The sequence below is a fragment of the Anabas testudineus genome, chromosome 18 (genome assembly GCF_900324465.2).
Source record: "Anabas testudineus chromosome 18, fAnaTes1.2, whole genome shotgun sequence".
Lineage (NCBI taxonomy): Eukaryota > Metazoa > Chordata > Actinopteri > Anabantiformes > Anabantidae > Anabas > Anabas testudineus.
The window spans coordinates 676,485-702,723 of record NC_046627.1 but is presented as its reverse complement, the minus strand read 5'-3'; the positions used below and the strand labels follow the sequence as shown (position 1 = coordinate 702,723).

The following is a 26,239-nucleotide window of genomic DNA, read 5'->3' as shown; positions in this document are numbered from 1 at the left end:
TTGAGTTTATTTGTGGTTTATTAAACACAGTCAGGTACTGATGGTAGAAACGTTCAAACATCATCTCATGAACGACTTCACTTACATCAGACTGTGATAAACAAGATTCTACATGAGACAAAAACCAGCAGCTTGAACACGTCTGTTAAAAAACTTTATGAAAGTAAAAACAACACGGTTTATGAGGACATTTATTCTGATTTGGGTTCAACAGCATCACGTCTGTACAGAGAACCTTTATAAAACATGACTGAAGTTAAGTTGACCTGAGGAGACTTGATACAAACTTCACCAACATCACTTAGTTTGAGTGTGTGAAACACAGAATAATAATAATATATTTAGAATCTTAACAAACCTCCTGTCACCTCCAAACCAATTTACTGTCTTTGAACTCGGTGGAGTAAAAACACCACTAGATGATTAGTGATCACCTCAGAATATTGATGTACTAAAATCTTACGTGTCTTCTGGACTGTTAAGTTTTTTCTTGTGTGTGGATTTTAAAATCAGGGACAGCTGATGCTGTTTCGTATCATGATCAGGAGTTAATGACCGACTCAGACTAGTTGTAGTACATTTGTTTACTCTGCTCTGTCACCAGTTGAAGTTTCAGCTGAAGGTTTCTAGAAGAAGAAGTGGAGACACACAGAGAAAAGGAGCAGATGGAAGAAGAACACCGGGTAAGTAGCTGAAGTGCCCCCTCCAGTGGTCAGGGAGGTGCTGACTGGAGACAGGAACGTCCCCACAGTCTGATGCAGGAAGGTCTGGAAGTGGCTCAGTTTGGTGAAGACCATCACTGCTTGAGTTTGGTTGGTGGAGTTGAAGTGAGGTGGGACCACTGCTGCCTGGAACCAGGAGCCGTCCTGCTTACACATCAGTGGACCTCCAGAATCCCCCTGAACGAACAAACACAGCTTCTTTCACTGTTTGTAAGGCTGCTTCTTTGTCAAATTAAAATAAAAGCATCATCATTTAAAATGATTCAGGCCTTAAAGGAACATTTGGAAGAAACACTCACGTTCTTAACGGATGGATGATGATAAATCCAACCTCATAACTCACCTGCTGCAGAGTAAAAGCTGCCGTACAGATGCTGTCACTCAGAGTGTTCCCACACTCGACCACCGACGTCTGGACTTCCTGCAGAGCTTGTTCCACTAAAGTTGAGAAAATAAAAAGCAGAGAAGTTTCTCACCTGCACTAAAACCCGACTGCAGCTCCTTTGTCAAGGTGGATTTAAAGAGGTGGACTGATGCAGACCCACTGTGTGACAGACTCACCCCCTCCCTGCCCTGAGCTCCAGCCTGCAGCCCAGCACGTGGAGCCCACACTGAAGGTCTGACCACTGTCCAGACAGATGGGCTGGATGTAGTCAGACAGGGTGGGTGGGGCTGCCAGACGCAGCACTGCTACATTGGACCCAGTCAGGTGGCTCCGAGTGATGTTTGTCACGCTCAGTGTCACCTCGAAGGGGTTGGAGCCGTTCTGTTTCAGACGACCCAGGACGGCGGTCCACTCAGACGGACTGGATGAACTGTGGGAGAGAACTTTATCTGATTAGTTTGAAACACACACTGGAGCTTCTCAGACTGATGATCAAAGAACAATCAGTGTTTGTATCCAGGTTACTACAACAGCACATTCACTACAACTAGACCGTTCTGAATACCATCACATCCTAGACACCACTCCAGGATCTCACCTTGAGAAGCAGTTGGCGTCGCTCAGCACAGAGTCCACAGACACCAGAGTCCCACCACACACGTGACTTCCATCCTTCTGGAGACTCACCATCCACGGCCACTCACCAGCTGTAGACACTGAGCCTCCTCCCAGAACAGGAGAATTCAACGGGGCTTGACCACAGAACACAGCTGGACAGAGGAAGGGTTCTTTGTACAATGTGTAGTAAACGATGGTTGTTGATTGAAACCCACAGTATTTAATTTTAAAGGTACAAGATGCAGCTTCAGAGAATCAAACTACTAAAACACGAAACAGGAAACATCTTCTAAACCCTAGGCATAACTATCAGGTGTTTTTTGGAGTGAGGCTGATTGAAGGTGACAGCAAACCTGGACAGCTGACGCTGAGGTCACTGTCAGTCCCACTGGATGTGAAGGTGACAAAGCCTGGTGGGTCACTGCTGATCTGGCTGTTGATCCAGGACTGGTACTGGGACACTCTGGTGTAGACTGAGGGTAAATGGGTCTGACCACAGTTGTTTCCAGAACTCACCACGCCCCCTTGAATCCAGCGACTGTTCTGCCTGCTCATCAGTGGACCTCCATCGTCCCCCTTTAAGGAGAAAAGCATCAGCAGTGCAGCACAGAACTGGCAGAAGATAAAATGGAAGACAACTGATGAAAATGATCACCTGACAGGGGCCCCTCCCTCCAGCAGGTGACCCAGCACACATCATGTTGTCTGTGATTGTTCCCACTCCATAGTCACAGTTACACTGTCTGTTCCCCACCACCGGTACATCGACCTCCCTCAGTTTGTACGGGATGGGGGGGGACACTGAGGAGACACAGGATCAGTCTCCCTGTGGTTCGTCCTACCATTTTTACTTACTACAGAAAACCCAGTGAACCCAGTTTCTCCTTCACCCACCTCCACTTCTGATGTTTCCCCACCCGGTGACCCAGCTGCTGGTGCCGTTGTAGACGCTGCTGTTTGAAGCTGCCAGGCAGACGGGCAGGACGTAGGTGGTGAAATTCACCGGTGAGGAGAGTTTCAGGAGGGAGATGTCGTTTTCTCCAGTAGTGGGGTTGTAGCTGGGATGATTGATGATCTGTGTCACCGTCCGAAACACCTTGTAGGGGCTTAATGTTAATAATGTCTGACTACCGAGAAGAACAAGCAGGTTGCTTGTAACATTGCTGAGGAAATAGGAGACAGACAACAGCAAAACAACATTAGTTAAACTGTGGTCAAAAGCACTTTTGCAAATATTTCAAGACGATCTAATCTTCCAGAACTTTTCATTAAGTCCTATCTACATATACACATAAATTGTTGCCTGTTCAGAAGATGAACATGTGACATGCTTTGTGTATGAGTCCAGGTCCAAACAGGACTCTATTTAAAGTGTTTCATAGTAAAATAATGGGACTCATTTTGACTGATGAATTCATTTTGGTGGAGTTCACTGCAGAGCTTTCACACAGGAGCAGCAGTGATGCTTTCCAAGTTCAAGTGGACCACAGGTTTGTGTATTTTACTGCTCCACTATCTTGTACCACCAGGTGGTGATCAGCTGATAATTCTTCTCCTTCCTGTGTCCAGAACATACACCAGAGGTCTGATGGTACAACTACAATGCAGATCAACAGTTTTTACCTAAGGTGTTCTGGTACCAGACACCACTAAATGATTAGCACAGAGGTGTCCCACCACTCCCCTCCAGGTGGGGCTGAGTGATATATCACATCATTTCGATGAATCAAGGTACTATGTGAACTCTCAGCTGAGCCTTTGACTGCTCCCCAGTTTGCAGTGTACCCAGTATCAATATAGATCCCATGGTGGCAGTTCCATGTCTCTTCTTATGGTTGTGTCCAATGGCTCCTTTGGACTAAGTCGTGGTCATCAGAGACTCTTTAGAGATCTTCCGCTCCACATCTTTCTTTAGGGAGAAGCCCTGCTCTATTCAAAGACGCCACTACAACACTTTAACCTGTAGCCATTGAAGGACAGTCCAAAAGTAAACGTCCCTTTTTACTTCCTCAGCAGTTTGTGGCCACTTAAAATCAGACTTTTCAGCTTGTGACCAATCATAAGAGATTGGAAATGAGCTCCTCTAAACTTTGTCCTAATCACTGCAGGAAACTTTATGAAAGCGCCATAATTTGTGTTTTTTTTTTTCTGTCCCATCAATTTTGTCAGTATCCTGTTGGAGGAACCCCCATCCCTGGACTGCGACCCACTAAGAGTTAGTTGACATGGAGACATGTTGTTTTCTGTCGTGGTTTTACCCACAGTACTCACCTTGGGAAGCAGTGAGCAGCAGTCAGCACCCATTCCTTGTTAATGAGGGATCCTCCACACAAGAGAGACCCCTTCCTGAACAGACCGACCTGCCAGGGCCAGTTACCTGGAGGAGCTTCCTGTCCTCCAATAATCCTGGTGTTGAACCCAGCGCGACCACACACTGAACAGAGACAATAATACAAAATGAGTGATAGTGTCACCTGTGGTTTAGGAGTGGTTTGACAGCACATGTCCCCTTAGAACCAGGGTCAGATCCTTTCACAAAGTCTGGACATGACTGACTCACCATCTGCAGCGGCTGCTGGAGAGAGGTCTACAGGTGGTGGTAGGGTTGGACAGCTGACGCTGAGGTCACTGTCAGTCCCACTGGATGTGAAGGTGACAAAGCCTGGTGGGTCACTGCTGATCTGGCTGTTGATCCAGGACTGGTACTGGGACACTCTGGTGTAGACTCCTGGTAAATTAGGTAGAGCACAACCGATTCCAAAGCTTGTGACTCCTCCCTGGATCCAGCGACTGTTCTGCTTGATCACCAGCGGACCTCCATCATCCCCCTTAATGGAGAGAGATGTTGAGAATCAGCAGGAGATAAAGTCTGACGTGGACAGATACTCACAGATACAGACGTATAGTAACATCTAACAATGATCACCTGACAGGTGTCCTTCCCTCCAGCAGGTAACCCAGCACACATCATGTTGTCTGTGATTGTTCCCACTCCATAGTCACAGTTACACTGTCTGTTCCCCACCACTGGAACATCAACCTCCCTCAGTTTGTACGGGGGAAGAGGAACTGCAGAGACCAGAACAGTTTACTGAACAACATGTAGTTTCACAGTATTAGAGGTTCAATTTGAAGTCTGTGTTAGACACAAACCTCTTCTGATTAATGTCACAACTGTTTAAGGGCGGCTGTGTCACAATAGGTAGAGCCATTGTCTGCCAACCATAGGATCCTTCTGTCACATGCCAAAGTGTCCTTGGGCAAAATACTGAGCCCCAAGTTTGCCCCTGGTGAGTCAGATCATCTGCCATCGGTGTGTGAGTGTGTGTGAATGCGATGCAGTTTAAAAGTGCTTCGAGTACCAGTTAGGTAGAAAAGTGCAGAACGTCTTAAAGTAACTCTACAGAGATACCCTAATGCAGCAACAATGAGGTATTGACGCAAAGATAAATGACTTAACATAAGATATAAGAATGATGGATCCAACAGGAAGATCCGTACGGTGCCTTTGTTCCAAAGATGTCATGACCAGCTGTCTTACTGTAGTAGTATCACACACTGTTCATGACATCTGTAATGTCTAACCTCAGGTTAGGCTCCTAATACTGCTCGTATCCTAATGATGGTCCTGACACATCTGGATCAGAGAAGGACACTACTGTCTCTTGACTTGATTGACAGATGGCCCGTAATTGACTCCGTACGTTTAGACTCTTATTTGCTACACACTAAATCTATTTCTAAGAGTTCAGTTGTTTTTAACAACCTTATATAAGGCCACTCATCATCATAGTGAAATCAAGTCTAATTCAGGTTCTTTACTTTACTTACATCCATCTTCAGTAACACCCCACCCAGTGGCCCAGCTGCTGGTGCTGCTGTAGAAGCTGCTGTTTGAAGCTGCCAGGCAGACGGGCAGGACGTAGGTGGTGAAATTCACCGGTGAGGAGAGTTTCAGGAGGGAGATGTCATTGTCAAACGTGCTGCTGTCGAAGCCGGGATGGATGATGATCTGTGTTACTGTCCGGAGCTGCTCATAGGAGCTTGATGTTATCAGAGTCTGGCTGCCCAGTACCACGACCAGACCAGCTGTGTTGTTGCTGAAGAGAAACAAGACAAAGACATGAAAAACAGAACTGTGGTAGTAGTCGTGGAGATATGAAGTCCAGATGTGGTGTTTGATTGGTTGGTGATTCTGAACCTCCCCCCACAGGGCTCACCTTGGGAAGCAGTGAGCAGCAGTCAGCACCCATTCCTTGTTAATGAGGGATCCTCCACAGAGGACGCTATCACTGATCAGAAGGACCTGCCAGGGCCAGTTACCTGGAGGAGCTTCCTGTCCCCCAATGATCCTTGTGTTGAACTCAGCACGACCACACACTGAACAGAGACAGTACAGACACAGAGTGAGAGGTGCTGCCCCAACTGTGGTTTCTTTAGGATAGTTAGAAGATGTGGCTTTAGAATCATGATGCTGTAAGCGTATGGGTTCAGATTTCTGAGAGTCAGTGCTCAAACTAATCTACTGTACCCGTGAAACATAAACATCATCAGATGCAGAGACTTGGACTTACCATCCAGCTGTGAGTGAGACTCTGCAATAGAAACATAACATAAGTACATCCATGTTTACATCAACACCACGTGTGAAGAACAAACCTAAAACAGTCAGCGAAACCTCCAACAACCTCCAAAGAACAGAGTGAAGGTTTCACCATCCACCATTCAAAGAAAACTACGGTGACAAGATGTGAAGCCCACATCAGCAGGAAGAAAACAGAGTGAGCTAAACGTCTGCCAAAGTGTGGAGGAGGAACAGATCTGAGACTGGGTGGAGGTTCACTGAGTTCTAATAATGATTCAACAGAGTCGGAGAACTCGAAGCCGGTTTGGTGCAGTTATTGCAAAGAAGAAGAAAAGTTTGATCAACTTGAACTCAACTTGAAAACTGTCAGAACCAGCACATTTACTCACTCATCATAAAAGGTAGGGATGTTTACCATGTTCGTCCCAGAGATGGTTGGAGAACAGGACAGAAGCCCTCGAGGATCAGGGTTAGCTACTCCTGAACTAACAGACCGACCCCCTTCACAAACAGTTTAAGGGCTGTACGTACACATTTACTTCTTCTGCCACCTCTGGAGTTAAAGAGACTGGAACTGCAGCTTTTGGTGACGGGTATTTCTAAATGTTATAGTAATAATATCAAACTGTTCCTAAACCTGGAAGTTCAACTAAACAGTAGGAGGAAGAAACAGAATGAAAGATATAAAAACAGGATCTAAACCTGTGCCACACTGAAGTTGGACTGAGGAACTGTTGACAAGAGGAAATGTGACCAGAACAGAAACAGATGAAGTTATAGATAGACGTGAGGGGGGAAGCAGAGAGGAGACATCACACCCTGAACAACCTTCCTCCTAATTCTTAAAGCAGTGGACAAATCAAACATTAGAACTGAGAATACAAACTTACAACTTGTCTCTGACCACAGTGTTCGAACACCACCTCTGTTTTCATTTTAGATTTAAAAAATGATGCATGATTTCACGGTGACGGTGTTTTATTGTCCTCTTTTCTATTCTATTGGCCCCAAAATGAGACTTTGAGGGTTTGTATGAACCAAAAGAATGAAGTTGGTCTGAGGAAGTAAAAATGAAGACAGTGTTTTTATTTCCACTCATTTCTAGTCATAAAATCCTTCGTCTGTAAATATCTGAAAGACATGTTGTGGACTCGGACTCACCGACATGTAGTCGCTTCCTAAATTCTTCTAATGCACTGAAGATTTTTATTGAAGCCCAAACATCACTGGTGTATGAAGTTGTAGTATTTCCCTTCACTCTATTCCACTACACGTAGTACTTCACGTATGTATCTAGTAAATGCTGTTTAGAAATCTTTACTCCGGATTCAACCAGGATTTGTGGACTTATCATTAAACGTTTAGCTCAGCCTGAACAGAACTTTTCTCATTCTAATTTGTTCCTTTTCCTTTAAATTAATGAACAGACGTCTCTTCTTTCCCGGTGTTTTCTCCTCACACAGCTGTGAGCAGATGTGAACCAGTGAGGAGGAGGCTTACCTGGAGTCAGGACAGTCAGCAGAGTCAGCACACAGCTCACTTTGTAGAAATTCATGATTAGAAGTCGGTGACATCGACTCTGCTCCAACATAAATACCTCTGTCTCTTCTTCCCACCCCCTCCATCACTAACACACCTCTCTACCTTCAACAGAACACGTTTTCCTCTTCTGTGAGGTTTGTTCATTGAAGTGGGACGAACTAAACCTCAGGCTGATGAACTGAAGAACAACAGTGGGCATCATTAATATATTTAAGCTCTAGTAATCGACGTTCATCTAAAAACATGTTGGACACCTCTAAGTTTACCTCACATAAACCTTTTACTAGTTACATCACAAACCGTTCTCGTTATTTCAAACTGTTGTGTGGTCCGTTCTGTCCTGGACGTGGAACACTGGACCCTCTTTACCTACAAACCGTGTTGTGCTGTGGTAGTATCGAGAGCCAAGACCCGTTTTAAGCCTCCAGCCTTTGTATCTGCAGAGTAGGAGCTGTGACGATATTCTGGTCAAACATGTTCCTAGTTGGTGCTGGGTTCCATCAGGGTTCATCACTGACTCTGAAGAGAACCAGTACCTCCAAGTCTGAGGCCACGGTTCTCTACTGTTAGTTGACAGTGTGGTGCTGCCCAAGTGAAGGAGATCTACCCTGGAAGTAAAATCCTGAACTAATGTGGGCCTTGACTGGACTGAAGAGGGAAATGAACAGTTTGAAGTTCAGTCTAAGTTCCAAACCTCGTCTCTGGTCACAGATCCTCATGAGTCAGTGGGAGACAGAAACTAAATGTTCACACTTTAAATAGACATTCAGACCAGGGCCCGATGACTTTCCTACAGGATTTGTGATTATTCAGCTTTGATCTGGTTCCTTTCTAAACAGCTGTTCTACATGAACCTTCAGTCTTTGGAACTTGCTTGATGTAACATCTATTAACAGTTATGTAGTTCAGATAGAACAGTTCAGTCTATGAAATGTTTCTGGTTTTTAGAGACACTCTCTAAAAACCAGCACTCAGGTGGTTTCCCCCCTGTCCTGTTTTCCATCAGTGGTGAACAAAGTGTAATATTTCAAGTATTTACTTACATCATCTGATTCATCTGCAGCCAATCAAAAACAAAGCTGCAGGCGTGTCATCAGTCACTAAGCATCACTTCAGTTCCAAATTCTTCTCCTCACTTATAAATCCCTTAATAATCAGGCTCCATCTTATCTTAAAGACCTCATAGTTCCATATCTTCCAAGCAGAACTCTCCGTTCTCAGACTGCAGGTTTACTTGTGGTTCCTAGAGTTTCCAAATGTAGAATGGGAGGCAGAGCCTTTAGCTACCAAGCCCCTCTCCTGTGGAACCAGCTCCCAGTTCAGGTTCTGAAGGCATCAAAATTAATTGAAAAATAAGTTAACAGTTGCTTCCTTAGCAGAAAATCCTAGATTAAAATGTCAGTACAGTAATATACAATAGTATAAGTTATAATGATAAGTACTTTATTGATCCCCTTGGGGAAATTACAGTTGGACAGCTGCTAGACAGTACAGGTCAGCGCTGTGGACGTCCAGTGTCTCGTCTAAGGACACTTCAGCAAGTAGCAGGAGGAACTGGGAATCGACCACTGAGCTAATGCCGCCTCAAATAACTACATAATCTTCCTTTCCAAAACCAGATTTACCAGGCAACAGAAAATAAAACTTATGGTAAGAATATAAGATAAAACTCCTTCATATACTCTGCAGCACATCACGTGACACTGAGGGACCGTTTGAACCAGAACTCATAACCTTAATGAAGCTGCAGGTTTTCTAAATGTCAGTCGACCAACTGCTATTAGAACATTAATACTTCCCCTGATTCTCTCTTTATTAGATCATCCAGTGTTGGAAATGACAAACAACAGTTTCACATATCTGCCCATTGTTGTCTGCTGTAAATAATCAGAAAGATGTGATCACCTCACCTGAGCAGGTGACACCAGCTGTGTCCAGGTGCCAGAATCACACCTGACATCCTTCCTTTGAAAATGACACATCAATCAGGGTGCATTAGAAGAAATGTTCAGATTCCTCTAAATGATCTAAATGAGAATTCAAGTTCGATCCAAATCAACCTGTGCTGTCACAAAGTTTAAGAGAATGAAAGTTCATCTTCTTCATCGAGAAGCTGAGTGCAGAGCAAATAACAGGCTTTAATAGTTGGACTACGTCTTTTCTTTCTCTCCTACGAGCTCCCGTAGTACTTCCAGTAGTAGTACTGCTACAGAATGGTTTGTAAGACAGAGGTTTAGTGTCCTCAGCGTGTCTGTGGTCCTGAGTCATGCAGACCCCAGACCACCTGGATCAGGTGTGTTCAGTCAATCAGAAGCTGGAATCAGGTCATCAGCAGTGAGTGTGTGAGGAGTTCTAGGTCTGGAAAGATGTAACTTCAGGAATAAATAAAATGGTTTCAACTAGAGAATCAACTGAAGGCACAGAGGATGGTCCAAATCGAAGTTTAAAGAACTTGGGTTACACAGGAAGTACAAGTACACCAACATCAGGTCATCACAAAGCTCTGTTTTACAACAAAATACAATGAATCTCTGTTGAAGTGTGAGGAGCACACATTGTTCCAGTGATGTGATGACTGCACCCACACAAAACATCTTCAACATACAAATGCCTGGTAAACAGGGACCCACACAAAGTCAGGTTCCAGAGGGACTGAGCTACAACAGCCTCCTCTGGTAACACAACATTTCAGTTCCCACTCTTTTCTCTATCGAAGGTCGGTTTCTTTAGAGCTTACTAAAAAAACAAAGCTGTAGAAGAAGAATCAAGTCACAGTGTAGTTTGTAGTTGATTTAGTGCAGTGTTAGGATTCATGGTTGTTTACATTCATCTGTGTTTGACACATCATGTAAGTTACGGTTTGTGTCCAGAGTTGGAGATTTCTACAACAGGTGGAGACACATGGAGCAGACAAAGAAAAGGAACCAGAAGAAGAAGAATGGAGGGTGAGCAGGAGCAGCCCCAGTAGTAGTGAGGGTGGTGGTCAGGGTGGTGGTCATGGTGGTGTTTGAGGTGCTGGTGCTGTTGTCGGGGGACGATGGAGACAAAAGTGTCCCTAATATCTGAGTCAGAAAGTCCTTAAAATGGTTCACTCTGACGAAGGTCATCACCGCTGCTCGTGTGTTAGTGTTGGACGTGTTGTCAACTGTTAATACTGCTGCCTGGAACCAGGAGCCGTCCTGCTTACACATCAGTGGACCTCCAGAACCCCCCTGAACGAACAAACACAGCTTCTTTCACTGTTTGTAAGGCTGCTTCTTTGTCAAATTAAAATAACAGCATCATCATTTAAAATGATTCAGGTCTTAAAGGAACATTTGGAAGAAACACTCACGTTCTTAACGGATGGATGATGATAAATCCAACCTCATTACTCACCTGCTGCAGAGTAAAAGCTGCCGTACAGATGCTGTCACTCAGAGTGTTCCCACACTCGACCACCGACGTCTGGACTTCCTGCAGAGCTTGTTCCACTAAAGTTGGGAAAATAAAAAGCAGAGAAGTTTCTCACCTGCACTAAAACCCGACTGCAGCTCCTTTATCAAGGTGGATTTAAAGAGGTGGACTGATGCAGACCCACTGTGTGACAGACTCACCCCCTCCCCGCCCTGAGCTCCAGCCTGCAGCCCAGCACGTGGAGCCCACACTGAAGGTCTGTCCGCTGTCCAGACAGATGGGCTGGATGTAGTCAGACAGGGTGGGTGGGTGTTGGGTCCAAAATTACCACAACAGGTTTCATACACTAAGAGATGGAGACAATAAAGCACAACAAGGACACTCGGCCTTTTTACTTGCAAGGGGAGCCGGCCTGAGGTCTTAGCATCATAAATGCTTCACCCAGGATTTCCTATCTCCAACTCCGTCCGTTCCCCCTTTGTGCAAGCTTTTTATTACAGATGAGACACACCCTGAAGTCACAGATGGGGGCTGGTATGGTTAAAGGATGATCATTTTACAAGGAAAAAGAACTCCATATAAGGATAAAACACTGCTCATAGGTGTATAGCAACAAGAACTGGTCAACTCTGAGAATGCTGACCTTTTTCTGACCTGTCCTGTTTTATGTCTGTGTGCAGAGTGCAGCATCAGCAGAGTATAACATGTTCCTGTTGCTGACAGGATTAAACATCAAAAACAAGTATCCTTCATAATGACAAGAAGTAAGAAACAATAATCAAACAAAAATGTAATAAGAGAATTCGATAATTATCACTGAGTAAATCATTTTTACTCTAACAGTGGGGCTGCCAGACGCAGCACTGCTACATTGGACCCAGTCAGGTGGCTCCGAGTGATGTTTGTCACGCTCAGTGTCACCTCGAAGGGGTTGGAGCCGTTCTGTTTCAGACGACCCAGGACGGCGGTCCACTCAGACGGACTGGATGAACTGTGGGAGAGAACTTTATCTGATTAGTTTGAAACACAGACTGATGATCAAAGAACAATCAGTGTTTGTATCCAGGTTACTACAACAGCACGTTCACTACAACTAGACCGTCCTGAATACCATCACATCCTAGACACCACTCCAGGATCTCACCTTGAGAAGCAGTTGGCGTCGCTCAGCACAGAGTCCACAGCCACCAGAGTCCCACCACACACGTGACTTCCATCCTTCTGGAGACTCACCATCCACGGCCACTCACCAGGTGTAGACACTGAACCTCCTCCCAGAACAGGAGAATTCAACGGGGCTCGACCACAGAACACAGCTGGACAGAGGAAGGTGGACATGATCCAAACTTCTGGATACTTGAGTTTTATTCAGTGCAGCCTAAACATCTTGGATTTACCATTTTGTAAGTGTAACTATTAAAGTGCTTCAGTGATACAGCACAATAAACCTGGCAGTAACTACTTCCTCTGTTTAAATTGTCAGATCCTTCACAGATCATGGACATGAACTAACGTTTTTCTGTTGGAGGGCTGCTGGTTAGACAGGTGACGCTGAGGTCACTGTCAGTCCCACTGGACGTAAAGGAGAAGAAGCCTGCCTGGTCCCTGCTGATCTGGCTGCTGATCCAGGACTGGTACTGGGACACTCTGGTGTAGATTCCTGGTAAACTAGCTTTAGTACAATTCATTCCAGCACTCACAACTCCCCCCTGGATCCAGCGACCATTCTGCTTGCTCACCAGTGGACCACCATCATCCCCCTTCAAGGTGAAAAACATTTAGGAGAAAGAATCAACAGGAAATATAATCGACACGATTGGATAAAGAGAGATGTGCTGTAGTTATAAACATACTATATGATCACCTTACAGGGGCCCCTCCCTCCAGCAGCTAACCCAGCACACATCATGTTGTCTGTGATTGTTCCCACTCCATAGTCACAGTTACACTCTCTGTTCCCCACCACTGGAACTTGAACCTCCCTCAGATTGAACGGGAAAGGAAGGGGAACTAAAGAGACGCCAATCCAGGACAGAGGATGGATGATTGTTGAAAGCAACAGAATGTAGACATGTGCCAAAGAAATGGGGAAGTTCTAGCAACTGAACACATGTAAAACCCATGGAACAACAAAGATCCATCATTAAAATGGCCCCCGTGTCAGTGACTGGACCAACTGGACTGAAGGACAGCTCAGAGACACTAATCATGGCAGCACAGGAACAAGCTCTAAGCTCAACAGAGGCCTTTTTACCACTATGGGCAGGACCACAGGTTCAGGCTGTGTAAAGTCAATCTAGCACATAACAACTGGTGATGCTGCCAAGCAGGGTGTACATTGAACCCATAACTGCTACATCTATCGCTACAGCCTGCAGGACCTCAACCATCTTTGGGGGTGGATCTCATTTTGACCTTGGGGCTTCCAGCGTGTCCTCAGTACAGACGTACCTGTACACGGTACCAGTCACTTGGTGTTTGTGTTCCTTGTCTACTAGCATCTTGTACCCCCTTGTTAGGTGCTGAATGGTCTTAAGTACATATTTCCACAGCCTGAAAATGGATTCCTGTGTCTGGTGTGGCAGAACCCAGCCTCCATTAATCTTGTATTTGGAGCCTGCTCCTGTGCTGCCATAATTAAAGCCTCTGAGCTGTCCTTCCACAGTTCCTTCCATAGTTCCATGTTGTTCTTGTTTCCAAAGTTTTATGTTTGTTCACATCACAAAGATAGTATAATAAAAGTTAATGTCTTATATGCAAATATACGTTAGTTATGTAGTGTATGACACGTTTATCATCATACATGTTCCTACTAGGCAACATTAGAAACACACAACATCAATATCAATTGCTTTGCAGATGACACCCAGCTGTATTTCTCTATAAAACCAATTTTAACCAACTCTATTAGTCAAACTTTGAGAATGTTCAAAAGAGGTTAATTAATTTTGACCCAAAAACCACAGTGATACAGTGATATGTAATCATTTACTACTCTTGATAACAACTTCCTCTGGGAAAAGTAACGTTTTTTGAATTTTGAAATAGGCTCTTAGAGTTAACTCTGACCAGGATATCTCTACTTACCTTCTATATAAAAAATCTTCAGAACTGCCAGTCTCAGAATTCAAACTGAATCAAACTGAATAGAATTTAACTGGTTCACTGACTTAAGGGAACTACTTTTTTTTCTTTACTTCACCCACCTCCACCTTCAATGTCGCCCCACCCTGTGACCCAGCTGTTGGTGCCGCTGTAGAAGGTGCTGTTTGAAGCTGCCAGGCAGACGGGCAGGACGTAGGTGGTGAAATTCACCGGTGAGGAGAGTTTCAGGAGGGAGATGTCGTTTTTTCCAGTAGTGGGGTTGTAGCTGGGATGATTGATGATCTGTGTCACCGTCCTCAACACCTTGTAGGGGCTTAATGTCGCGATTCTCTGGTTACCCAGATACACGAGCAGATTGCTTGTGTTATTGCTGAGATAAAAAGGAAAGAACCGTACAAATGCATTAAAGCAGAACAGTAGTCCAGAATACTATTGTAAACACTTTAAAACCAGGTCCAACTTTTTTTAAAGAAAGGGTTAGGGGCCATGTAGCCAGTGTTCACTGAGACTCCAGAATCCTACAGCACATCCTGATTTATTAAAAACATCTGTATTATGATTAAAGATTGGTTTAACAGTAAATGGTTTTAGCATAGGTAGCTTGTTTTGATGGTACAGCTGGTTCTGTTCTTTCTCTTGGTGGTTGTGTTTTACTTCCATGAAGTGGAGCCGAGACTGAGGATGCTTCCCATTATTAAAAGTGTCTTTTCGTTGTCCTCGTTATCTTATCTTCCATCTTAGTCACATCGTTTCTTGTCCCCCTGTCATCCAAAGCAGCATCTGTTTCTGATTCTGACGGACAGATGGATCAACACGTGCTAATTCCTTTGTACATTCCTGATGTGTTTATTAAGGTTGTGGTGACAGTGTCCTGCTCTGTACTCTGTAAATACAGTCTAGGGTTCTTTCTATCTGACTACCAAACTTACTGCCGAACACCAGAAAGAGAGAAGAAGTTAGTGAAGCTGTGGTAACAAGCAAATCATTCATTTATATGCATATATTTCATTTAGTAATAGATGATAACTTATTTTGTACTTGTACAGAGAAGATTTTTCAATTGATGAGGTGAGTTGAATGAGAATTGCAAAGTAGACGGCGTATGATGCCAAAGCTGAACCTCAATGTACACAGCATAAAAACATATCAGTGATGATGTCCTTTCAGAGCATCACCTCCACTTCTCATCTGACCTAAATTAATGTTACAGAGGAAAAAATCCAAGTTTTAGTAGCAGAAAAATATTTTCTTTTCTCTTTAGATCCTACATGAGGCTCCATCCTGTGACAGTGAACCACTGAACCACTGCCTTAGAGTGGTTATAATTACTTCATTCTTCATAGATCGACTCTCAGTGCTCACCTGGGGAAGCAGTGAGCCGCAGTCAGCACCCATTCCTTGTTAATGAGGGATCCTCCACAGAAGCCAGTCCCATTTATGAAAAGAGCAGCCTGCCAGGGCCAGTTACCTGGAGGAGCTTCCTGTCCTCCAATAATCCTGGTGTTGAACCCAGCACGACCACACACTGAACAGACACACAGTACAGACACAGTGAAGTCCTCAGATTACACTGATGAAATCTGACACATGGAGGCAGAAACTCTTTAACTCACGATCTGCTGCAGCTGCTGGAGAGAGGTCTACAGGTGGTGGTAGGGTTGGACAGGTGACGCTGAGGTCACTGTCAGTCCCATTGGATGTGAAGGTGACAAAGCCTGGTGGGTCACTGCTGATCTGGCTGTTGATCCAGGACTGGTACTGGGACACTCTGGTGTAGACTCCTGGTAAATTAGGTAGAGCACAACCGATTCCAAAGCTTGTGACTCCTCCCTGGATCCAGTGACTGTTCTGCTTGATCACCAGCGGACCTCCATCATCTCCCTTAAAGGAGAGAGATGTTCAGAATCAGCAGGAGATAAAGTCTGACGTGGACAGATACTCACAGATACAGATGTATAGTAACATCTAACAATGATCACCTGACAGGTGTCCTTCCCTCCAGCAGGTAACCCAGCACACATCATGTTGTCTGTGATTGTTCCCACTCCATAGTCACAGTTACACTGTCTGTTCCCCACCACCGGTACATCGACCTCCCTCAGTTTGTACGGGATGGGGGGGGACACTGAGGAGACATATTATTTAACAACATATTAAATATTTTGTTACAATACTTTAACACAGAACATTGATGTTGAAACTGTCAAATTAAATACTACGATTGTAAATCAGTAGCACAGCTCAACACCTGAACCCGTTCTGATAGAATCATTGAATCACTGAATCACAGTGCACAGTAAGAAGAAATTATACTTTATTAAACCTTTCAACTACTTTTAAGGCACCAAAGTTTTAGGATTCAGCGTCCTGTTTAAGAACATGTGGTCAGGAGTCAAACCACAGCCACCACAAAGAATAAAGAATTTCACCAGGGGGGTTAATAAGGTATCTATTATTATCTATCCCAGTTATCAGACGTCAAGGAAAAACAACATGACTTGATTCTCACATTTCTTTGTTAGCCAGGAATCTCCACCTTTGATGATCCTTTTACTGTGACCAGAACAAAATGCTCACTGCTAAGTTTTCAGGGATTCCACTGCATCCAGGAAAGAATAAAATAGTTCTACTGCTGCTGTAGTCGACTCCTGTTCAGCTGCTCTGTGTTTGTTCTGCTAACTTTTACCAACTTAAATCTAAATTCATAGTTTTAGTGAACAGCACTACTGGAGTAAGAGTCCTAACATACACCTGTGTTCATAATACTGTTCTGTTAGCCATGGCTGCTTCTCCCTCTTCTTCTCTTGCTCAGTCATATGTTTAGTTTCTCCTCGGCCTCCTTTAGTGAGAAGGGGATTTGGAATAAATGTAGTTTATTTGCAGCATTGGAGGCGAGGCTGAGCTAGCCTAGTTCCCGTTAGCTGACCTCCGGCTGGGTGACGGTTTTTAGGAATAATAACCCCAGACACTCGACCAAGGTTCATGTGTCTAACAGATTTTATTCCTGGGACCAGAGCTCCTATTAAAACTCCTGTGAAGATAAACGGATATACAGTAAAATTATAATTCACAAAGGAATTAATGATGCAGAGACGCAGTCTTACACACCTCTCTGCAGCTTCCTTACAGCCGTCACCCCCCAAAAACTACCATAACCCCATAGAGACAGTGTCTGCTCCCCGAGTACCTAAATTATTTATATCAAGAACCAACAAGAGGAGTGATTCATAAGAACCTAATACAAATAAAGAACCAAATAACAAGACAACAATCAAATGTGGACTTTTAAATATCAGATCTCTCTCGTCTAAATCCCTGTTAGTAAATGATTTGATAACTGACCATCAAATAGACTTATTCTGTCTTACTGAAACCTGGCTGCAGCAGGATGAATATGTCTCTCTGAATGAGTCGACCCCCTCAAGTCATGTTAATTATCATGTTCCTAGAAGCACAGGTCGGGGTGGAGGAGTAGCAGCAATCTTCCACTCAAGTTTGTTAATCAACCCCAGACCTAAACATAGTTTGAATTCATTTGAGAGCCTCACTCTTAGCCTCTCTGATCCTAACTGGAAAAATCAAAAACCAGTCCTGTTTGTTATTGTGTACCGTCCTCCTGTCCCCTACTCTGAGTTTTTAACTGAATTCTCAGAGTTTCTATCTGATTTAGTTCTTAGTGCAGATAAAGTCATTATAGTGGGTGACTTTAATATCCATGTAGATGTTGATGGTAACTGCCTCAACACTGACTTTAATTCACTATTAGACTCTAAATGTAAATAAACCCACTCACTGTTTTAATCACACCCTTGATCTTATTCTGACATACGGTGTGGAAGTTGATCAGTTAATAGTTTTTCCCCAAAACCCTCTTTTATCTGACCATTTCTTAATTACATTTGAATTTACAGTACCAGACTTTACTAAACCTACAGATAAGATTCACTACAGTAGATGTTTATGTGAAAATGCTGTTGACAAATTTAAGGAACTGATTCCATCTTTTATTTCAGAGCCATGTACCAACACAGAGGAAGGCAGTTATTTCAATGTTACTCCAGTACAAGTGGACTATCTTGTTAATAGTACTGGTGCTTCACTTGGAACAATACTTGATACTGTTGCTCCTCTGAAAAAGAAACTAGGAGTCAGAGGAAGTTAGCTCCATGGTACAATTCACAAATCCGTAGCTTAAAGCAGAAATCACGTAAGTTGGAAAGGAGGTGGCGTTCCACCATTTTTTTATGAACAGCGGCTGGTTAGTATAGTGGTAACATCACCGCCTCCCATGGGGGGTTCAAATCCCAGCTGTAGCTACCTCCAGTAGGGGTCCTTAGGCAAGACCTCCGCACGCTGCCCTGCCTACCCTTGTACCTTGTACTGACTTGGAAGTCACTTTGGATAAAAGCATCTGCTAAATGACTAAAATGTAAATAAAGCTTATAGTTAGAGATGGATCAGGTGACTCTGAACCATCTCTTAGTTCTGCTGATATAGGTTATTCTGCTGGGGGACCTCTACTGATAAACTGAGCTCCTCTCCTTTCTCCTCTATTCATTCTAATTCTACCATTTCATGTCATTAACTTTGTGTCTTCTCTCTCTTGTAGTTGTGTTTCCTCCTCTCTGTCTCCCTCTCTCTGTACTTTTCTGCAGGTATCCTCGGCCTGGAGCTGTACATCTCCAGAATCCAGTTCATCTGCCCAATGATCTTGCTGCTTGTTGTTGTCTTTATTGCCTGCTGTTCTTTTCTCTCTTCTCTTTCCACTCACCCCAACCGGTCGAGGCAGATGGCCGCCCACTATGAGCCTGGTTCTGCTGGAGGTTTCTTCCTCTAAAGGGAGTTTTTCCTCTCCACTGTTGCATAAAGCTTGCTCAAATTGGATTGTTGGGTTTTCTCTATAATTTATTTTGTATAAATATTTTCTGTAAGGTCTTAAACCCTAAACACTGTAAAGTGCCTTGAGGGAACTTCTGTTGTGAAATAATGCAAATAAAATTAAATTAAATTTAAAGGAAAAGCCACATGATTTTACATTCTTGAATCTCAGAAATAGTTGCTGTCATCATTGTTGTCCTGCCTTCTCTGAAAATGAATGTATTCCATTTATTTTAAGACCCACCTCCGTCTTCAGTAACACCCCACCCGGTGACCCAGCTGCTGGTGCCGTTGTAGAAGCTGCTGTTTGAAGCTGCCAGGCAGATGGGCAGGACGTAGGTGGTGAAATTCACCGGTGAGGAGAGTTTCAGGAGGGAGATGTCGTTTTATCCAGTAGTGGGGTTGTAGCTGGGATGATTGATGATCTGTGTCACCGTCCGAAACACCTTGTAGGGGCTTAATGTTAATAATGTCTGACTACCGAGAAGAACAAGCAGGTTGCTTGTAACATTGCTGAGGAAATAGGAGACAGACAACAGCAAAACAACATTAGTTAAACTGTGGTTAAGATCACAACATTAGTAGTGAATTCATCTGACTGAATCTTTGAATATTGTTTAAATCTCAAGTTTAAATATACAGAAATTGATTTAATAAAATCATAAAGCAGAGTTTGTCCAGTCTGTTGTAAGACATAACAGTTTAATATCAGCCACTGTGTATTCCCTAATCTATCTGATCAGTGTCCCATTAACTGCCTCATGTATCACTCATGAAGAACTTTACTTTATTAAGATGTTTGTAACATCTAACTTCCTGCAGCCTGAACCGTTCCTTCTTTACTTGTGTCAGTCCAGCTGCTCTAATCCCTCCTCTATGACATATGGATTGTCCTGAACCTCATTTCTGCTTCGTAGTCAGCCTCAAACTGCCCGGTCACCAGCGAAGGCCAAATGTGCTCACCTGGGGAAGCAGTGAGCAGCAGTCAGCACCCATTCCTTGTTAATGAGGGATCCTCCACAGAAGCCAGTCCCATTTATGAAAAGAGCAGCCTGCCAGGGCCAGTTACCTGGAGGAGCTTCCTGTCCTCCAATAATCCTGGTGTTGAACCCAGCACGACCACACACTGAACAGAGACAGGCATTAATAAATGGAGTGAGCAATGACTCCATCATCAGTAGAGTTGTTTTAACAGGACTATGTGTAAAATACTGAACATGATGTTTCAACTAGACAGAAATCTGTAACCATGGATTCTTTGCTTTGAATCTTTGCATTTGACCTTAATGAGGAGTTAATGTGAACACTGTGGAAAAATGACTAATCTAAGAAAAAGACTGGAGCAGATCTGGAAGTCTGGACATGACTGACTCACCATCTGCTGCAGCTGCTGGAGAGAGGTCTACAGGTGGTGGTAGGGTTGGACAGCTGACGCTGAGGTCACTGTCAGTCCCACTGGATGTGAAGGTGACAAAGCCTGGTGGGTCACTGCTGATCTGGCTGTTGATCCAGGACTGGTACTGGGACACTCTGGTGTAGACTCCTGGTAAATTAGGTAGAGCACAACCGATTCCAAAGCTTGTGACTCCTCCCTGGATCCAGTGACTGTTCTGCTTGATCACCAGCGGACCTCCATCATCTCCCTTAAAGGAGAGAGATGTTCAGAATCAGCAGGAGATAAAGTCTGACGTGGACAGATACTCACAGATACAGACGTATAGTAACATCTAACAATGATCACCTGACAGGTGTCCTTCCCTCCAGCAGGTAACCCAGCACACATCATGTTGTCTGTGATTGTTCCCACTCCATAGTCACAGTTACACTGTCTGTTCCCCACCACTGGAACTTGAACCTCCGTGAGGTTGAATGGGGGTGGAGGAGGCACTAAAAATTCAGTTTATCATAAAAACATTAGAAATACCAAGTGGGCTGTTAACATATCAGCTGACAAAGGAAATGACATCACATTAACACACTGGACAGAGGTGACTTATTCCCAGGGCAGGTTTAGTGCCGTTCTACTGGTCGACAGCTGGGGGCAGTAACAGGAACCAGAAATTCAGACGTGTGAACCGGACTTTGTTCCTCTTCCTGTTTGCAGTGATCCTTTGTTGGTTCTTAGTTTTTATGCTCTGTTCTCCTGCCTGTTGGAGGTCACTTTACGTTGTCAGTGTTTTTGTTGTATTTTGTATTTGTGAACCCAGTTCCTGCCACTGTTTCAGTCCTGCTTCCTATGAATACCAAAGTGACCCACCTCCATCTGCGACGTAGCCCCACCCGGTGGCCCAGCTGCTGGTGCCGCTGTAGAAGCTGCTGTTTGAAGCTGCCAGGCAGACGGGCAGGACGTAGGTGGTGAAATTCACCGGTGAGGAGAGTTTCAGGAGGGAGATGTCGTTTTCTCCAGTACTGGGGTTGTAGCTGGGATGATTGATGATCTGTGCTGCAGACTGAAGAACTGCATTGGGGCCTAGATTAATCAACGTCTGACCCCCCAGTAACACAGTCAGACCACTGGTGTCATTGCTGTAAGAAGGGAAAGGAAACATTGAGCTGAAGCTTCAAACATGTTTTAAATGAAGTGAACGTGTTTTTCTCTGAGTTACTTGAGCTGTTCAATCTAATGTGAGTCCGTGTCCTCTGAGACCTGAACCACAGACCCTGTCTCTTTCTTAGTGGCTGATTCAGTCACTAAGACCTGTCAGTGCCCACCTGGTGAAGCAGTGAGCAGCAGTCAGCACCCATTCCTTATTGATGAGGGATCCTCCACAGAAGACGCTATCACTGATCAGAAGGACCTGCCAGGGCCAGTTACCTGGAGGGACGTCCTGTCCTCCAACGATCCTGGTGTTCAACACAGCCTGACCACACACTGAACAGACACTCAGTAAACACAGTGGACTAGAATCACCTCAATAAACAGCTGCTGTTTTAGAGACGAGCAGAAATGAATCAGTTATTAAATGACTGACTTACCATCCAGCTGAGAGTGAGACCCTGAAGAACAGAAAAACAAGAAGTCTGAGAGAAGCTGCGTTCATGAACAGTTCTCTCTCCTCTAAGAGACTAACGTTACTTTAAGAGAAGCTGCGTTCATGAACAGTTCTCTCTCCTCTAAGAGACTAACGTTACTTTAAGAGAAGCTGCGTTCATGAACAGTTCTCTCTCCTCTAAGAGACTAACGTTACTTTAAGAGAAGCTGCGTTCATGAACAGTTCTCTGCCCTCTAAGAGACTAACGTTACTTTAAGAGAAGCTGCGTTCATGAACAGTTCTCTGCCCTCTAAGATACTAACGTTACTTTAAGAGAAGCTGCGTTCATGAACAGTTCTCTCTCCTCTAAGATACTAACGTTACTTTAAGAGAAGCTGCGTTCATGAACAGTTCTCTGCCCTCTAAGATACTAACGTTACTTTAAGAGAAGCTGCGTTCATGAACAGTTCTCTCTCCTCTAAGATACTAACGTTACTTTAAGAGAAGCTGCGTTCATGAACAGTTCTCTCTCCTCTAAGATACTAACGTTACTTTAAGAGAAGCTGCGTTCATGAACAGTTCTCTCTCCTCTAAGAGACTAACGTTACTTTAAGAGAAGCTGCGTTCATGAACAGTTCTCTCTCCTCTAAGATACTAACGTTACTTTAAGAGAAGCTGCGTTCATGAACAGTTCTCTCTCCTCTAATAGACTAACGTTACTTTAAGAGAAGCTGCGTTCATGAACAGTTCTCTCTCCTCTAGGAGACTAACGTTACTTTAAGAGAAGCTGCGTTCATGAACAGTTCTCTCTCCTCTAATAGACTAACGTTACTTTAAGAGAAGCTGCGTTCATGAACAGTTCTCTCTCCTCTAAGAGACTAACGTTACTTTAAGAGAAGCTGCGTTCATGAACAGTTCTCTCTCCTCTAAGATACTAACGTTACCTTTAGAGAGTTCCTGTTGTTTTTAGGGTCATTCTCTCAAAAAATGGCTTCAAACACCAACAAAAGCAGAGTGTGATGAATGAAGATGATGAATGAAGATGATGAATGAGGTGTGAATGAGGTGTGAATGAGGTGTGAATGAGGTGTGAATGAGGTGTGAATGAAGATGATGAATGAGGTGTGAATGAGGTGTGAATGAGGTGTGAATGCCTTTTACTGGACGATCACACGTTAACAGTCAGATCTTGTTGACTGTGAACGGATCCGTGTGTGTTTGTGACGTCCAGTGGTTGTTACCAGGTCCAACACTTATGAAAGAAGATCAGTAGCTGCTGCTGGACAAACTGAACTCTGTGTGAGGAGGACGCGGTCGACCCAAACCTGACAAACTGAACTCTGTGTGAGGAGGACGCGGTCGACCCGAACCCGACATACTGAACTCTGTGTGAGGAGGACGCGGTCGACCCAAACCCGACATACTGAACTCTGTGTGAGGAGGACGCGGTCGACCCGAACCCGACATACTGAACTCTGTGTGAGGAGGACGCGGTTGACCCGAACCCGACATACTGAACTCTGTGTGAGGAGGACGCGGTTGACCCGAACCCGACATACTGAACTCTGTGTGAGGAGGACGCGGTCGTCCCGAACCCGACATACTGAACTCTGTGTGAGGAGGACGCGGTCGTCCCGAACCCGACATACTGAACTCTGTGTGAGGAGGACGCGGTTGACCCGAACCCGACATACTGAACTCTGTGTGAGGAGGACGCGGTCGTCCCGAACCCGACATACTGAACTCTGTGTGAGGAGGACGCGGTCGTCCCGAACCCGACATACTGAACTCTGTGTGAGGAGGACGCGGTCGACCCGAACCCGACATACTGAACTCTGTGTGAGGAGGACGCGGTCGACCCGAACCCGACATACTGAACTCTGTGTGAGGAGGACGCGGTCGTCCCGAACCCGACATACTGAACTCTGTGTGAGGAGGACGCGGTCGTCCCGAACCCGACATACTGAACTCTGTGTGAGGAGTACGCGGTCGACCAGAACCCGACAAACTGAACTCTGTGTGAGGAGGACGCGGTCGACCCGAACCCGACATACTGAACTCTGTGTGAGGAGGACACGGTCGACCCGAACCCGACAAACTGAACACCGACTGTGTGAGGAGGACGCGGTCGACCAGAACCTGACAAACTGAACTCTGTGTGAGGAGGACGCGGTCGACCAGAACCTGACAAACTGAACTCTGTGTGAGGAGGACGCGGTCGACCAGAACCTGACAAACTGAACTCTGTGTGAGGAGGACGCGGTCGACCAGAACCCGACATACTGAACTCTGTGTGAGGAGGACGCGGTCGACCAGAACCTGACAAACTGAACTCTGTGTGAGGAGGACGCGGTCGACCAGAACCTGAAAAACTGACCTCAGTGTGAGGAGGACGCGGTCGACCCGAACCCGACAAACTGAACTCCGACTGTGTGAGGAGGACGCGGTCGACCCGAACCTGACAAACTGAACACCGACTGTGTGAGGAGGACGCGGTCGACCCGAACCCGACAAACTGAACTCTGTGTGAGGAGGACGCGGTCGACCAGAACCTGACAAACTGAACTCGGACTGTGTGAGGAGGAAGCGGTCGACCAGAACCCGACAAACTGAACTCCGACTGTGTGAGGAGGACGCGGTCGACCTGAACCCGACAAACTGAACTCTGTGTGAGGAGGACGCGGTCGACCCGAATCCGACAAACTGAACACCGACTGTGTGAGGAGGACGCGGTCGACCAGAACCCGACAAACTGAACTCCGACTGTGTGAGGAGGACGCGGTCGACCAGAACCCGACAAACTGAACTCTGTGTGAGGAGGACGCGGTCGACCAGAACCCGACATACGGAACTCTGTGTGAGGAGGACGCGGTCGACCAGAACCTGACAAACTGAACTCTGTGTGAGGAGGACGCGGTCGACCAGAACCTGACAAACTGAACTCTGTGTGAGGAGGACGCGGTCGACCCGAACCCGACAAACTGAACTCCGACTGTGTGAGGAGGACGCGGTCGACCAGAACCTGACAAACTGAACTCCGACTGTGTGAGGAGGACGCGGTCGACCAGAACCCGACGAACTGAACTCTGTGTGAGGAGGACGCGGTCGACCAGAACCCGACAAACTGAACTCTGTGTGAGGAGGACGCGGTCGACCAGAACCTGACAAACTGAACTCCGACTGTGTGAGGAGGACGCGGTCGACCCGAACCCGACAAACTGAACTCCGACTGTGTGAGGAGGGTTAGGGTTAGACTCTTAGAACAAACTGAGGCAGGTCACACAGTCGTCTTTTATAAACAGTCGGTTCTTATTGGTATTAATTAGTATTAATTATTATTATTATTACTATTATTAATTAATTACTTCAGCTGTTTTCTAAAAGCAGTAATTCTGAGTACACTTATTATTACTTATTGCAATTAATTATAATTAATATAATTATACTTTTATAATTATAATTAATATAATTATAATTACTATGAATTATTATTATTAGTAGTACTTCAGCTGAGTACCTCTGAGTCCTGTTACAGGTCTGAAAGCGGTAGTTCTGCTTTTCTTCACACCAGATCATATAAAGATATTTAACTTCAGTCTGAAACAGGATCCTCAGATGTCTGATGACCACTTTTGGTCCCACAATAAGTTTTTTGACACTGATCATTGTCCCTGTTCTGCTGTAAGAACCTTCACTGGATCAGAAGAACAGGATGAGGAGGTTCCTACCTGGTGGCAGCAGAGTCAGCAGAGTCCCCACACACATCAGTTTGTAGAAAGCCATCTCTCTGAGTCCAAACCATCACTCTGCTCCAGAATAAATCCCTTCTCCTCTCTCCTCCCTCCTCACACACCAACACAGACACACCTCTCACCTCCTCCCTGGCAACGAGCCTCATTCTTCTGCTGCTCGTCTTTGATTTCTCTCTGACGTTTGTGGTTTAGTTGGATTCTCTCTGCACAAACAAACAAACCTGTCACAAACCTGATCAAACCACCAAACAGCTCTAAAAACTCTAAAGCAGCTTGTTAGTGCC

At 44.9% G+C, this 26,239-nt stretch overlaps 1 long non-coding RNA gene and 1 pseudogene across 1 annotated transcript; both read right to left on the bottom strand.

Annotated features, from left to right (window-relative positions):
* Window positions 1-26,021, bottom strand: LOC113168423 (annotated as a pseudogene).
* LOC113168456 lies at window positions 6,039-9,040 on the bottom strand. Its single transcript, XR_003299432.2, has 3 exons — window positions 8,896-9,040; window positions 6,300-6,320; window positions 6,039-6,105 (listed from the first exon to the last, which is right to left on the bottom strand). It is a non-coding gene; the product is annotated as an uncharacterized LOC113168456 (long non-coding RNA).
* Window positions 26,022-26,239: the final 218 nt, after the last annotated feature.